The sequence below is a fragment of the Rattus norvegicus genome, chromosome Y (assembly GCF_036323735.1).
Source record: "Rattus norvegicus strain BN/NHsdMcwi chromosome Y, GRCr8, whole genome shotgun sequence".
Classification (NCBI taxonomy): Eukaryota; Metazoa; Chordata; class Mammalia; order Rodentia; family Muridae; genus Rattus; species Rattus norvegicus.
Window position 1 is genome coordinate 43576700 of NC_086040.1, and position 16346 is coordinate 43593045.

The 16346-nt window shown below is 37.7% G+C and overlaps 1 long non-coding RNA gene across 1 annotated transcript in view; it reads right to left on the reverse strand.

Moving 5' to 3' along the window:
• Positions 1-12710, reverse strand: part of LOC134484313 (uncharacterized) — a 37353-nt gene extending 24643 nt beyond the window's left edge. The window contains exon 1 of the long non-coding RNA XR_010061716.1: positions 12517-12710. This is a non-coding gene — a long non-coding RNA (uncharacterized LOC134484313). The remainder of the gene's footprint in view (positions 1-12516) is intronic.
• Positions 12711-16346: the final 3636 nt, after the last annotated feature.

Consider the following 16346-nt stretch of genomic DNA (forward strand, 5'->3'; position numbering starts at 1 on the left):
GGAGGTCCTTGATCCAGTTGTACTTATGCTTTCTACAGGGCAGTAAGAATGGATCGATCTGCATTCTTTTACATAGTGACCCACAGTTGAACCAGCACCACATGCTGAAAATGCTGTCTTTTTTTCCTTTGGATGGTTTTGACTTCTTTCTCAAAAATTAAGTGACCATGGTTGTAGGGGTTCATTTCTGGGTCTTCAATTCTATTCGACTGGTTTATTTGCCTGCCTCTGTCACAACGCCATACAGTTTTTTTTTTTTTTGTTTTTTTTTTGTTTTTTTTTTTTTTTTTATCACTGTTGCCCTGTAATACTGCTTGAGTTTAGGGATAGTGATTCCCATGGAAGTCCTTTTATTGTTGAGGACAGTTTTAGCTATTCTGTATTTTTTTTTATTCCAGATGAATTAATGAATGTTCTGTCTAAATCTTTGACGAATTGGATTGGAATTTTGATGGGGATTGGAATGAATATGTAGGTTGCGTTTGATATAATGGCCATTTTTACTGTATTAATCCTGCCAGTCCATGAACATGGGAGATCTTTCCATCTTCTGAAATCTCCACTTTCTTCAGAGACTTGAGGTTCTGCTCATATGCTCATATTTTTTACTTACTTGGATAATGTCACCCCAAGACATTTTATATTATTTGGTGCTATTGTGAAGGGTGTCATATCCCTACTTTCTTTCTCTGCTTGTTTAGCTTTGTGCAGAGTTATTTTTATACTCAGCCACTTTGCTGAAATTGTTCATCAGGCTTAGTAATTCTCTTGTGGAATGTTTGAGGTCACTAAGTATACAATCATATCAACTACAAACAGTGCTATTTTAACTTCTTTTCCAATCTATATCCCTTTGACCTCCTTCAGTGTCTGCTTGCTCTGACTAAGATGTCTAGAACTATATTGAATAAGTTGTGAGAGAGTGGGCACCCTTGTTCAGTCCCTGATTTCAGTGTGATTGCTTTAAGTTTCTATCCACTTAGTTTAATGTTAGTTACAGATTTGCTGTATATGTTTAGGTGTGGGCCTTAAATTCCTGTGCTTTCCAGGACTTTTTTCATGAAGTGATGTTGAATTTTGTCAAAATCTTTCCCAGCATCTAATGAAAGGATCATGTGGTTTTTATCTTGGAGTTTATATAGTGAATTATGTTGTTTGTTTTCTGTATATTAAAGTATCCCTGCAAGCCTGGGATGAATCCTACTTAAACATAGTAGATGATTGTTTAATGTGTTGTATGAATATGTTTGCAATAATTTCATTGAGTATTTTTGTGTTGATATTGATAAGAGAAATTGGTCTGAGTTATCTTTCTTTGTTGAGTCTTTCTTTGTTTTAGTTATAAGAGTAATTGTGACTTCATGAAAGCAATTTGGTAGTACTCCATCTGTTTCAATTTTATGGAATAGTTTGGACAGTATTGTTATGAAATTTTCAATGAATTTTGGATGGATTTCTGCACTAAACCCATCTGATCCTGGACTCTTTTTGGGTGGGAGAGTTTTGATGATTGCTCGTATTCCTTTGGGAGTTATGGGTTGTTTAAATGGTTTATCTTTTCCTGATTTAGGTTTGTTATCTTGTATTTTTCTGGAAAATTGTCTTTTTTTTCCAGATTTTCAAGTTTTTTGAACCTAGGCTTTTGTAGTACAGTAATTTTTTTTAATTTCCTCTGATTCTGCTGTTCTGTCTCCCTTTTTAATATTTGATTTTGTTAATTTGGACACACTCTCTGTATCCTCTGCTTAGTCTAGCTATGGGTTAATATTTCCTGTTGATTTTTTCAGAGAATCAGGTATTGGTTCTGTTGATTCTTTGTATGGTCCCTTTTTTTCTACTTGGTTGATTACAGCCCTGAGTTTGATTATTTTCTGCCTTCTACTACTCCTGCATGTATTTGCTTCTTTTTGTTCTAGAGCTTTTAGGTGTGCTGTCAAGCTGCTGATGTATGCTTTCTCCTGTTTCTTTCTGCAGGCACTCAGAGCTATGAGTTTTCCTCTTAGCACAGCTTTCATTGTGTTCCAAGAGTTTGGGTGTGTTGTACCTTCATTTTCATTGAATTCTAAGAAGTCTTTAATTTCTTCCTTTATTTCTTCCTTGACCAAGTTATCATTGAGTAAAAAAAAATGTTCAACTTCCATGTATATGTGGGCGTTATTTCCTAATTTTTATTGAAGAACAGCCTTAGCCCATGGTGGTCTGATAGGATGCGTTGGATTATTTCTATCTTTCTGTATGCTTTGAGGCCTGCTTTTTGTCTGATTATATGATTAATGTTGGAGAAAGTGCCAGGAGGCTGTGAGAAGAAGGTTTATCTTTCTGTTTTAGGATAGAATGTTCTGTAAATATCTGTTAAGTCCATTTGGTTTATACCTTCTGCTAGTCTGTCTATATCTCTGTTTAATTTCTGCTTCTGTGATCTGTCCAGTGATGAGAATGGGGTGTTGTAATCTTATACTATTATTTTTTGCGGTGCAATATGTGCTTTGATTTTTAGTAAGGTTTCTTATGTGTATGTAGGAGCCCTTGTATTTGGAGCATAGACATTTATGATTTTGAGTTCATCTTGGTGGATTTTTCCCTTGACGAATATGAAGTGTCCTTCCTTATGCTTTTTGATGACTTTTGGTTGAAAGTCGATTTTATATATTCTTCAGATCATTTGTTTGGAAAATTGTTTTCCAGCCTTTTACTCTGATGTAGTGTCTGTCTTTGTCTCTGAAGTGTGTTTCCTGTAGTGCAAAATGCTGGGTCCTCATTATATATTGTGTGTCAATCTGTGTATTTTTAGTGAGGAATTGAGTCTATTGATGTTGGAGATATTAAGGAATAGTGATGGTCACTTTCTGTTATTTTCATAATTGGAGGTTAGTTTATGTTTGTGTGCTTCTCTTCTCTATGTGTTGTTGTGAAATGATTAATTTCTTGCTTTATCTATGGTTTTACTTGAATCCTTGTGTTCGGTCTTGCCAGTTAGTGTCCTTTATAAGACTAGATATGTAGAAAGGTATTGTGTAAATTTCGTTTTGTCATGGGATATCTTGAATTCTCCTTCTTTGTTAATTGAGAGTTTTGATGGATACAGTACCCTGGGATGGTGTTTTTATTCTCTTAGTGTCTGTATGACATCTGTCTATGATCTTCTGACTTTCATAGTATCTGGAAAGAATTCTGATTTAATTCTGATAGCTTTGCCTTTATATATTACTTGACCTTTTTCCTTACAGTTTTTAACATTTTTATTTGTTTTGTGCATTTGGTGTTTTGACTATTATGTGATGGGAGAATATCCTTTTCTGGTCCAATCTATTTGGAGTTCTGTAGGCTTTGTGTATGTTTATGGGCATCTCTTTCTTTAGATTAGGGAAGTTTTACTCTATAATTTTGTTGAAGATATTACTGTCCCTTGATGTTGACAGTCTTCACTTTCTTCTATACCTGTTAAGACTAGGTTTGATCTTCTCATTGTGTCCTGGATATCCTTTATGTTTTGAGCTAGGTCTTTTCTGTTTTACATTATGTTTGACAGTTGTGTGATTCTTCTGCTCCTTAGATTATATCTTCTATGTCTTTTATCCTGTTGGTGATTCTCACTTCTACGACTCCTGGTCTCTGTCCTAGGTTTTCCATTTCCAGGGTTATCTTCATTGTGCTTACTTTATTGTTTCTATTTCCATTTTTAACTCATGGGTGGTTTTGTTTATTTCCTTCTCCTGTTATGCTGTTTTTCAAGTAGTTCTTTAAGGTAGTTTTGTGTTCTCTCTTTCTTGCATTATATTTGTTTACTTCAGTTTTTTCTATTGTCCTGCATTTTCTTAAGGGAGTTATTATTCTTAACATCCTCCATCGTCATGATAAATGTGAAATTAAATTTAGATCTTCCTTTTCTGGTGTGTTTAGATATCCAGTGTTTGTTTTGATGGGAGAATTGGGTTCTGTTGAGCCCAAGTAGTCTTGGTTTCTGTTGTTTGTGTTCCTGTGCTTTCCTGTGGCCATCAGGTGGTCTCTGGAATTAGCTTGTCTTGCTCTTTCTGACAGTGGCTTGACCGTCCTGTAGGCTCGTGTGTCAGGGCTGCTGTAGACCTGTTTTCCTGTTTTCTTTTACCCAGTTAAAGGAACAGAGTATTCTGCTCTCAGGCATGTAGGTGCTCCTGTCTACTTACTTTCAGCTGTCCCTGTGGGCAGGAACCAGAAGGAACTTCCCATACTTCTCCTAGGTCCCTCTGTGGGGGGAGGGTGCACAGATGGTACAAGGTCTTTTCCTCTTGAGTCAGGAATCTGGGCAGAGAGTAGTCTCCTCTGATTTCCCAGGAGTGTCTGCTTCTCTGAGGCTCTAGTTACCCCACCATCATGATTTGGGTACAGGGAGCTGTTTGACAAGATCTGTTCAAATCCAGGCACAGTCTGGAACATGGTGCTCCAGTAGATTTACTCCTCCTCTATTCCAGAGTCACTATGGAATTTTGTCTTGGGCCAGAGATGTGGGTAATTGTGGGCAGAAGTGGTAGTCTCTGTGCATTGTATGCTCAGTATTGCCCACACTCCTGGGTGATCAGCTCTCTCTCCCACAGTTTCTAGGAGAAGGGAGCTTTGTGCTGGAATCAGCAAGGTTCAGGAGCCAGCTAGAAAGTGGAAATGCCTGATCCCAGAGGAGTTCTGCCTTTGCATGTCCTGAGTCAACCAGTGAGCTCGCTTCAAGCAGAAAAGTTGGAATCACCTCTTCTCTCAGGCCTGAACTCACTTGTTGGGCTGACTTTCAGCTTTCCATAAGGGCTGCAACCAGAAGTGTCTTGACCCTACTGCTCCTAGGTTCCTATGCACAGGAGGCCCAGATGGAGCTAGGTGTTTTTTTCTTGAGTCAGGAATTTGAACAGAGTTCTCACGGGTTTCTGCCCCTCTGACAGTGTAATACTTCCCCACCCCTCATGACATTTGGGTGTAGAATACTGTTTGGACAAGTTCAGATTCAGCTGCAGTTTGGACTGCAGGGCTCCTACAGATTGACTGCTCCTATATTCATGTGTCCAGTGGCACTATGCAATTTCCTCTTGGGCTAGGGATCTGAGCACATGTGGGAAGAAGTAGCAGGGTCTCCTCGCTGAGGTCTCAGTATTGCACACTCTTCTGGGTGTTCAGTTCTTGTCCCACAGACTTTCCAAGGGATTTCAAATGTTCACTCCCTATCTTACAGGTCCTCAGTCTTTCCAGTTCTCCTCCAAATTTTGTTGGAGAAGACGCCTCTGGTTAAGGGGAGGTACAACAGGCCCAATCAGAAAAAAAAAAAGGACTGGAAATCTTCTTCTCTTAAAGGTAATCTCAGTGATTTCTCATATTCCACAAGTGGAATAAGTCCTGCCCCTTCTCCAGAAGAGACTTTAATACCTTTGCCAGCTGCCAAAGCAGGGCAGAGAGCTCTGTCCATTCACAAAGACAGTCAAAGATGTGCCCTATCTCCACCAACGTGCTTATGAAATCTGCTTCGGGTAAAATGAGTTTGAAACCTGATTCTGCTGACAAAGCGGATTGGAGAACTACCCTATTAAGCCAAGAGGACATTCAAAGTCCTCCACTATTAAAAATGCGCTTAAATCATCATTTATGATCCAAGGCGTACAAAATACAGTTACAAATACCCAAGTGAACCTCATAACACACATACCAGCCCAAGAAGAGACAAAATTTTCTGCATGTACACCATTAGATCAAGGACCATTGACAGTTTCAGAAGGGGCTCTTGAGAGTTCCACACCCACGCAAGATGTGGTAGAAATTTCTGAATCCACCGATGGAACTCCTGTGCCTTCTGAACATAAAAAATATGTTCTAGCAGCCTCACCATATCCCCCAGTACTTCAAATGTCCCTATATAATAGAGAATTATTCAAATATCCTCTACCACTGAAGGGACCCTCCTGACATCCCATTAGGCCCAAAAAAGCCAAGTTTATCAAAACACACTGTCAATGAGCCATGCAGACTCCATATTTATACAATGTGCAGAGAAGATAAAATATCCCCTACCTCCTCAGGGGACTCTAAGTCGTTCTGTCCTGAAAGTAGAGGCTCCAAAATTTTCCACATATACATCAGAGATGCTAGAACTTCCCAAAACTGAGCAGTATTCTCTGAGTATTACTCTATCTCATAAAGAGACTGTGGGACAAGAAACTTCTACAAAAGGAGGTCTACCCATAGCCACATCTTTAGAAATGTCTTGTGGATGTGACACATATACAAAAGATATTCTAGGACAGATTCCATCTGTAGAGAAGGTTATGGACCCAAACATATGTGAACCATGAAATGCGAACACCAGAGTCTGTAGCATCCTCAACAACTGAGGAAAGGGATTCCTTGTATTCCCTTAGTGTAAAAGAATGAATACGACCTCCACAAATTCCACAGTAGGCTATAGGAACTTCCTTATCTCCTCAAAATCAGCCATCTTCCCCAACTACAGAAGATGCTACACACTCTTCCAATATTCAGAAAGGATTGCCATTCCTTCTTTATACCCACAAGCAGACCCAGAACATCTGCCAAATACCTCAAAAGCTCTGGATTTTACCTCATCTTCTGAAGGGGCTTTGGAGCCTGTTTTGCCTCTCAAGCAGGCTAGGGAACCTGACACTTCTATAGGAAAGTCGGTTTCCACTTCTCCAGCAGAAGAAATTTCTCTTGGAACTTCTACAGTTACAAAACAATATCTAGAATATGTCTATGATGCTCAGGGAGAGGTCACATTTTCAGAGGTAGCTCTAATACATACCCTCCATTCTGATATCACAGTAAGGATTCTACACGTATACACGGTACATTAAGACCTTCCTCATCTGAGAAGGATGTCTTAGGATCTACTGCATCTGAACAGCATGTTTTAGAACTATCCCCCTATACCTAAGTAGATTTATTTAACATGTCCACTCTGGGGATAAAGAGGCGACATTCTCCCTCTACCAAAGTGGACCACAGGCATCCAGTTTCTATAAAAAAAAAAGGTTAAGATTTTATCCTTCTGATGTAGTCTTGAGAAATTTCCTCTAAAGAAGATAGTTTCAAACATCCCCCTTCTGCCAAAAGGGATCTTGTGCCATCTTCTGCAGCCAAAGAGACAGCAAAAGCTACATCTTCTCCTCAGGTGAGTCCTAACCTTCTCCATCTGTCCAAAGGGCCATGGAATTTCCAAAAATTATGAAGGAATTGTGCAAAGATGCCATTCCTTGAAAGGACTTGCTGGACATTCCATATTGTCCCAAGATGCTCAAGTAACTCCTCCTTCTACAAAAAAGGCATGTTCACCGTCTACCCTAGGGTTTCAGAGAATTTCTTCACCCCTTTCTAGGGCTGCAGCAAGTGTTCTCCATGCTCAAAGTGGTTTGTCATTGTGCAAATTAGACTTCAAACATATAAAAGCTTTTTTTTATATTACCAAAGGTCTGAGGGAAAGTCCACATCGAAAAAAAAATCATTTAGACCTTGTGCCATTGGTCCAAGTATATCAGAAAAATTCCATGTCATTTAAAGCACCTAAAAATCTATCTTGCTCTAGCACTCGTCCTAGGAAACAATTACCTTTAGTCATACAATCCCTAGGATCATTGAAATACAAAAAGGGGTGTCTAGAAACTTTACCATCTGCCAAAAGGTCTTTAGGATGTTCACCAAATTCTCCAAGAGCTCGGTTAACCCATAGAAGAACAAAAGAACTAAAGCCATCTGCTCAGGGTGTTTTCCAAAAACCACTTATTTCTTCTTTACTTTTATACCAAGACAAGAGGCCAGCTTCCTCATCCCCATCTCTGATCCCTTCTTCCTATTTGTTCTCTCTCCCAAATCGCTCTTTACTCTGAATTAGATGCCAATTACTAAACCATAGACATATGGAAGGAGGTAGTTGCTGTCAAAACAAAACTTGTGATATCACAGAAGAAGCTACGGCTCTCCAGGACACAATAGAATTTTCAATGAGGGCCTAATGATGATGGAACTGCCATAGCATACCTGCTCAACAGCTTCCTTACATTGACCAGATTTGGTTGTGCACTTTCCAGTAGTGTCTCCTGTGACACAGTAGAAACATTTACATGCTACATCTCTATAAAGCTAGAGCCTTCTCTCTGCTTTATTAGTGATTACATGCTCTGAATGAAGAAAGTTAGTCAGGGGCTTGTCATGGGTAGAAAAGATCTAGGAACACAGAAGGAAAGATATTCTTCTGGAGATTAATTTTATTCTCCGGTCAAATCCTGTGACATAAAGTTCAATTCCCTAGGTTTTCCCTGTTTCGCTGGTGCCAGTATTTTCCCTACAGAACTTTAATTGAGTGAATATTGTTTTATATTTTCTGATTGTAAATTCATTGACAGGGGACATTATATATGTTCCTGCATGTGTACTCAAAATTTCATTTTTCAAATTCCATTTTTTGCAATGAATTTGGTATCAAACGTGGCTCAGCTATAGAGTGAATATAAGAGTGGAAATATTGTGTACCTACTTCTAATGATCAACTCCCAAATCCATATTTTATCCATTAATTACAAGACATCAGTAAAGCAAAGGACAACATGGAGTATAGAATGTGGTTCTGAAGTTCTATTAGATATCAGTCCTCTAATATCTACCTTCTTGTGTTCCCAGGGATAGGCTTGAGGGTTTTGGATGTTTTACCATGATTCTTTCTTCAGGCCACACATCAGTTTCTGAGTGATGGGCAGTGATAGGAATGGCTTGTGGTCCAATGAAACCTCAAATTCAATAGGTTATAAAAAACAGGAGGGAGTCTATTTGCAATTGTCACTTGTGGATCCTATAGTCTTCACCTTGTTATGCAGAATCCATCCAAATACTAAACCAAAATTCCTAGTTGTAGGATCCACCAAAAGTATATATATATATATATATATATATATATATATATATATATATATGTATATATATAAATGTATATATGTATATATATGTATATATGTGTGTGTATGTATTCACATATATATATGTGTGTGTATGTATTCACATATATATGTATGTATGTATTCATGTATATATATGTATGTATATGTATGTATATATATATGTATATATATGTATATATATGTATATATATGTATATATATGTATATATATGTATATATATATATATATATATATATATATATATATATATATATATATCAGGCACAAAAACTAGATAAGATTGATGAAGATAAAATTGCATTCTGCCAATAAATGGTTTTAGATCTTTCATGAGAGACACAGCTAGAGCATGTCAAATACAGAAATGATTGCTCGTGGCAAACCAGAGAACTGAATACAGACCCCTTGTTTGAAGAAGTTGAGAAAGGATTACAAGAGCTGAATGGGCTTTCATCCCCTATAAGTACAACAAGTTCAATTAACCAGAGCTTTCTGGTATTAAACCAATATTCCATGACTGTTTATGTACAGACCTGTGGCTCCAACTGCATATGTGGCAGAGTATGGCGATGTTGATCATCAATGGAAGGAGTAGCCCTTGGTTCTCCCTAGTTCAAGGGAATGTCAAAGCACAGTAAAGGTTATAGATAAGGATAAGGGGACCAGTTAGGAATATTAAGTACAGGAAACTGGGAAAGGAAATAACATTTGAAATGTAAATATAGAAATATCCAATTAAAAAAAAGGTATATACGGGGCTGGGGATTTAGCTCAGTGGTAAAGCGCTTACCTAGGAAGCGCAAGGCCCTGGGTTCGGTCCCCAGCTCCGAAAAAAAGAACCAAAAAAAAAAAAAGGTATAAAATTTGCTAAAAAAAAAAAGGAAAAAAAAAGACAAAAGATAATTAGCAGCTAATCAGACCTATTGAGTCAGTAATCCAAAGGGTTCCTGTCAGGGATTTATAGTCAGAATAATACTAGTGGAAAGACTGAGATGATGAAGATCAAATTTGGAACACTTCTCTCTCCCAAATACCAGTATCAGACACTTACTGCTCTATAAGTATCCAAATAATTGAGGAGTTTACTCTGAGCTGAGGAAAGTATACTTATTTTTCACTTTTTCCTTAGGACCATTTTCTTCTGGGCAATAAGAACAAAAATCCATGAGCTCTAAGGAAAAGAACAGTGTCCTTCCAAACACCTGGCTTTTGGGAGAAAGAAATTAATGATATAAACTCTCTGACTTCCAGGAACCATTAGAAGCAGGGAAGTCCAGATTCTTCTGAGAGGCTCCCAGCTCCTAATCCCATGTGTGGAAGGATCAGATCAATTCTATCTCTTCAACTTACATAGTCCACTCCTACCAAGGCTTCAGTGAGATTTCTCAGGGATGATGTATTTCTTCCTTCTTTTATACCAAGACAGAAGACCAGCTTCGTTCTCCCCATCTCTGATTTCTTCATCGTCTTTGTTCTCCCACCCTAATGACTGTTTCCCCTGAATTTGAGGCCAATTAGTAAAACCTATAGGTACTGAAGTAATATCTGAGAGGCATTTGCAGTCAGGACAACACTTATTACATCACAGAAGAAGCTAGTGCTCTCAAGGATACAAGAGATTTTTCAGGGAGAGCCTAATGATATTGTCACTGAGAACTGCCATGGCCTGACTCTAAACAGCTTTCCTTACATTAACCAGTTTTGAGGGTGCCAATTTAGGTATGTCTCCTGTGACACAGTGGAAACTTTCGTTCTCCATCTCTCTAAATCTAGTGACTTCTGAATGGAGAAAATGAGTCAGGGGCTTGGCATGGATAGAAATTATTTAGGAACTTGGAGTGGAGGAGATTCTTATGGATAATATTTTTATTCCCAGGTCAATTCCTGTGACATACAGTTCAATTTTCTAGGTTTTCTTAATTTTATAAAGGTCAGTACTTTACCTACACAACTTTCGTTGAATGAATATTGTATTTCACTTTCCTATTGTACATTCCTTCATAGGGGACATTATAAATATTCCTGAATATGTACTCAAAAATTCTGTTTTCAAATTCCATTCTCTGCTATGATTTTGGAAACAAAGTGGGCCCATCTATAGACTGAGAATAACAGTGTAAATATGGTGTACCTACTTCAATTATAAATTCCCAAATCCTTATGTTATTCAAAAATTACCAACATCAATAAAGCAAAGGACCACATGGAGTATACAATTCGTTTCTCTAATCACATTTGATATCTGTACTACACTATCTACTTCCTGTGTTCCCATGGCCAGACTTGAAGGTTTTAGATGTGTTGCCATGATTCTTCCTTAATGTCATATATAAGAAACAGGAGCATGGGCAGGGGGAAGAAAGACTTGAGGAACAGTGAAACCTCAACTCAATACCTTCATAAGTACAGGAGGGAGTCTCTTTGATATACTTATTTGCAAACTCTACATTCTTGACCTAGTTGTGCAGAATCCATGTAATCATTCCACCTAACCTAATAGGTGTAGGAAGCACCTAAAGTATATATATATATATATATATATATATATATATATATATATATATATATATATATATATATATTCAACCACCAAAACTGGATAACATTGATGAAGCTAAGAAATGCATTCTGCCAGGAAACAGATATAGATATTTCCTGAGAGACAAAGCTAGAGCATGTCAAATACAAAAGTGAATGTCAATGGCAAACCAGTAAACTGGAAATGGAGTTCCAGTTGGTAGATTCTGAGAAAGGATAATAAGAGCTGAAAAGGCTTTCAACCCATAAGAACAAAAATGCCAATGAACCAGATCTTTCTGGTACAAGACCAATATTCAAAGGTGGAAAATGGAAAGACCTAAGGCTCCAACTGCATTTGTAGTAGAGGATGGCCTTGTTGGGCACCAAAGGAAGGTTAAGCCCTTGGTCCTCCCTTGGTTTGACTTGCATTTAAAGGGAATGTGAAGGGACAGTAATGGGATGGTTTATAGAAGAAGTGGAGAGGGACCTGTTAGGGATCTTACGGGAGGAAATTCTAAAAGGAAACAGTATTTTAAATATAAATATATAAATATACATTTTAAAAAAAGAAATAAAATTTGTAAAAAATAAAAGATATAAGAAATAAAAGAAGAGAAAACTACCAGCTAATTACAGCTATTGACTCAGAAATCTAATGAGTCACTATCAGGTAATGACAGTCATAGAAATAATAGTTGAAGGACTGAGATGATGATGTTTCAAATAGAAGCTCTTCTCTATCCCAGATATCAGGGTCAGGCACAAACTGCACTATAGGAATCTAAAGCATGGAGGAGTTTACACAGAGCTAGGGTTACAAAACTTGTCCTTCCCGTGTTCTTTAAGTCCCTTTTCTTCTTGTCAAAAAGAATAAAGGCCATGCACTCTCAGGAAAACAACTGTGCCCTTTCCATCCCTTGGCTTTTGGAATAAAGAAATGAATGATATAAACTATATGACTTCCAGGAACCATAAGAACAGGTAAGTCCAGATGAGTTTGAGAGGTTCCCATGTCCTCATTCCCATATGTGGAAAGCTGAGATGAAGGCTGTCTCTTCAGGGAACCCACTAAACACCTACCCCGGACTCACTGAGCTCTCAAATGGACCAGGTAATTCTTCCTTTTTGATACCAAAACAGAAGGGAAGCTTTCTTTGCACATCTCTGATTTCTTCATCCTCTTTGTTCTCCCTTCAAAAATGTCTGTTTATTCTGAATTAAAGGCCAATTAGTAAGCTCTAGGGGTACTGAAGAAATATCTGAGAGGCAGATGCTATCAGGACAACACTTGTGACCTCACAAAAGGAGCTAGGGCTCTCTAGGTTACAAGAGATTTTTTCAGAGAGGGCCTAATGATAATGTCTCTTAGAACGCCCATGGCCTACATGCTGAACAGCTTTCCTTACATTGACCAGTTTCAAGAGTGCCTTTTCCAGGAGAGTCTCTTGTGTCACAGTGGAAACATTTACGTACTCCATCTCTCTATAAAGTTAGATACTTATCTTTTCTTCATTAGTGGTTAAATGCTCTGAATGGTGAAAGTTAGTCAGGGGCACGTCACGGGTAGAAAAGATTTAGGAAGATGGAGTGGAGGTGATTCTTCTAGATAATATTTATACTCCCAGGATTATTCCTGTGACATACAGTTCAATTTTCTAGGTATTCTCTGTTTAGCAACGGGCAGTATTTTCCCTATAGACCTTTAATTTATTGAATATTGTATTACAAATGTGATCATATTCTAGTTTTCTTCTCTTGCTTAGTGATGAAAAAAGTGATACCCAGTACTGTATTAGAACAAACATTATATAGTACACCTAAAGAAAACAAATTGCTCCCAAGGTCAACGTAACTTCATAAGTAAGCAATTTGAATTCACAGAGAAATGGTAAAGTATTGTATTATTTATCCTTAAAAGGATACTTGTAAGAATCTTTTAGAAACAGAAATCTAAACATCTGTATAAAAATGTTATACCTGCTTTAAATGATCAGAATGCACATCTGTGATTGGCAAACCTTATTAAATCCTATCAGGAAGCTGAGGGTAAACCTGGTTCAGAAAGCAGTCATCAACAGTCCAGCATTTGTGACAGTCATACCATTAGCCTGTGCCGCCATTGTTCTTGATCCCTGACCTTAAAAGATCCCAGCCTTTCCGAACTACAAATTGTTCCATACATTGTTTTTTATATCAGAGTCAGTAGGGAAAAGATCTTAGCCAGCTTCACAAACAATTTTATTTTTCCAAGTGCTTTTAATGGGTTGTGGTCCTCGCTAATCATTCTACATTTCCTCGGGCAATGATAGAAGCAATGATATACCCCAGAGGCAATTGCTAAAAGACCTGTATCACTCTTATTGCAAATGCCAATGGCACTGCCCTCTGAGTGGTAGAAAGTTCCATGAGGATTTTCATGCAGTTCTTAGATTAAGAGAGAATGAGTGCAATAACTGAGCACCACTCTGCCTGAAATCCTCGTGGGGTTCATGACTCACCAAGGTCCAACGAGACTGTGTTGAAGAGTGGGCCATACCCCAGGATTTCTAAAGCTCTGTGCCATTCCTCCTTCACAGGCCTTGGCAATACTCCATTTCAGAACCAAATTTGAACTATGCTTTTACCCTAGATATAATTTCAAATACAATACTAATTAGGGAGAGTGTGCAGCCTTACATTGTCCTTGACTTTAATGGAATTGCTTTACATTTCTTTCCTTTAGGTTGATGCTGGGTACCGGCCTGCTGTCCATTGCCTCTATTATGTTTCTGCATAGGACTCGTATCCCTGATTGCTCTCACCCTTTTAACATGAAGGTGGGTTGGAATATTTTTGCAAGCTTTTTAAATATCTAATGAGATTATCATGTGATTTTTCTCTTTCAGTTTCATTATATAGTGAATTATATTGATGGATTTTCAGAAATTGAAACATCTCTGCCTCCCCCTAGAAATTAATAATTACAAAGCATAACCTACAGAAAGGATCTCACATTCACATGCATACTCCAATAGCTCCCCAAAAAAACAAAAACAAAAAAATACAAACAAAAAAAATCATGCACCCTACTGAACAGATGTAATACTCACATACATACTCAAACATCCTAATCGAAAACACAAAAACCAAAAAACATGCAAGAAAAAAAAAAAAAAAAACCCTGCTCCCGCAACATCTCATTAATACCTTTAAGCATTAATGTCCTCTACTCAACAGTAAAAGGACACAGGCTAACACAATGGATGTAAAATCAGGATCTATCCTTCTGTTGCACTCAAGAAACACAATCCAGCAACCAAGATAGACACAACCTCAGACCAAGGGGTTGGAAAAGTTTTCCAACCTAATGGACACAAGAAACAATATGGTGTAGCCATTCTAAAATCCAGCAAATCAGACTTTCTACCAAAAGTAATCAAAAGAGACGGGGAAGGATACTTCATATGCATCAGAGGAAAAATCCACCAAAATGACATCTCAATTCTGGATGTCTATAGGCCAAAGACAAAAAGCAGAAATATTGGTGAGAGAAATATTGCTAAAGCGTAAATATCACATCGAACCTCACACATTAATAGTGGGTGACATCAATGTCCCATCTCACCAAAGGCAAGCCATTGAGACAGAAATTAAAAAATAAATAAATAAATAAATGATTTAACAAACACGGGGTTCAATAAAATTGACCTCACTGATATCTACAGAATAGTTCACACAAACACAAAAGTACACACTCTCTTTTCAGTACCTCATGGAACCTTATCCTAAAATGAACATGTTCTCCCACTCTAAAGAAGCCACAGTGGATACAGAAATACTGCACTAACCATTGGATCTTCTCAGATCACCATGGATTAAAACTGGACTTCAACAATAAGAAAAAGTGTATAAACTCATTGAAATTCAATAGCTGGCAACTTAAGATCCACCAGTTCAGGGAAGAGATGAAAAACAAAAAGTGCTCCTAGAATTTAATGAAAATGAAGGCACAACTTCTCCAAACTTACCTGCATATGCAGCACAGTGTGCTTTTATAAAGAAACCGGAGAGACCCCACACTAGCAACTTCCCAGCACACCCTAGATCTCTAAAATAAAAAGAAGCAAATACATATTAAAGGAGGAGACAGCAAGAAATGATCAGACTCAGGGTGAGAGTGATCCATCAGAAACAAAAAGAATACAAAGATCAAAAAAAAAAAAAACAAAAAAACAAAAAAAAAAAAACAAAAAAAAAAAAACAAAAAAAAAAAAAAAAACAAGAGCTGGTTCCTTGGGAACATCAATCCGACAGACAAATCCTCAGACAGATAATGTAATAGGAGGAGAGAGCATCCAAATAACAAATTCAGAAATGAACAGGGAGCCGTATCAATGTACAATGATGAAAGTCACATAATCATTAGTTCTCACTTTAAAGTGGATGATTGTGTAGACTGATTGCACTGACCACAGGTAAATTTAGGTAAGATAAACTCTGTAAATAGCTCTACAACACCTAATGAGACACAAACAGTAATTAAGTTTCCCTACTGAAAGAGCCCAAGGGCCAGATTGTTTGATTGCAGACTCCTACCAGGTTTTCAAAGAATTCTCAACCTACACCAAAAAAACAGAAACAGGAGGAAAACGCCAAAATGATTCCATGACACCAGTGTCGCCCTGACACATAAATCACAAACGACACAACAAAGAATTTCAGAAGAATTTCCCTTACCAACATTGGTGGAAAAAATACTAGGTAAAATGCTCGAAAATAAAATCCAAGGGCATATCAAAACCGCCATTCAGTGCCATCATGTAGGCTACCTCCTGAGGCTGCAGGAGTGGATCAATCTATGAAAACCCATCAAAGTGATCCACTATATAAGCAAACTGAACTGAAAAAAAAATATTCTGCCCTCAGCATTT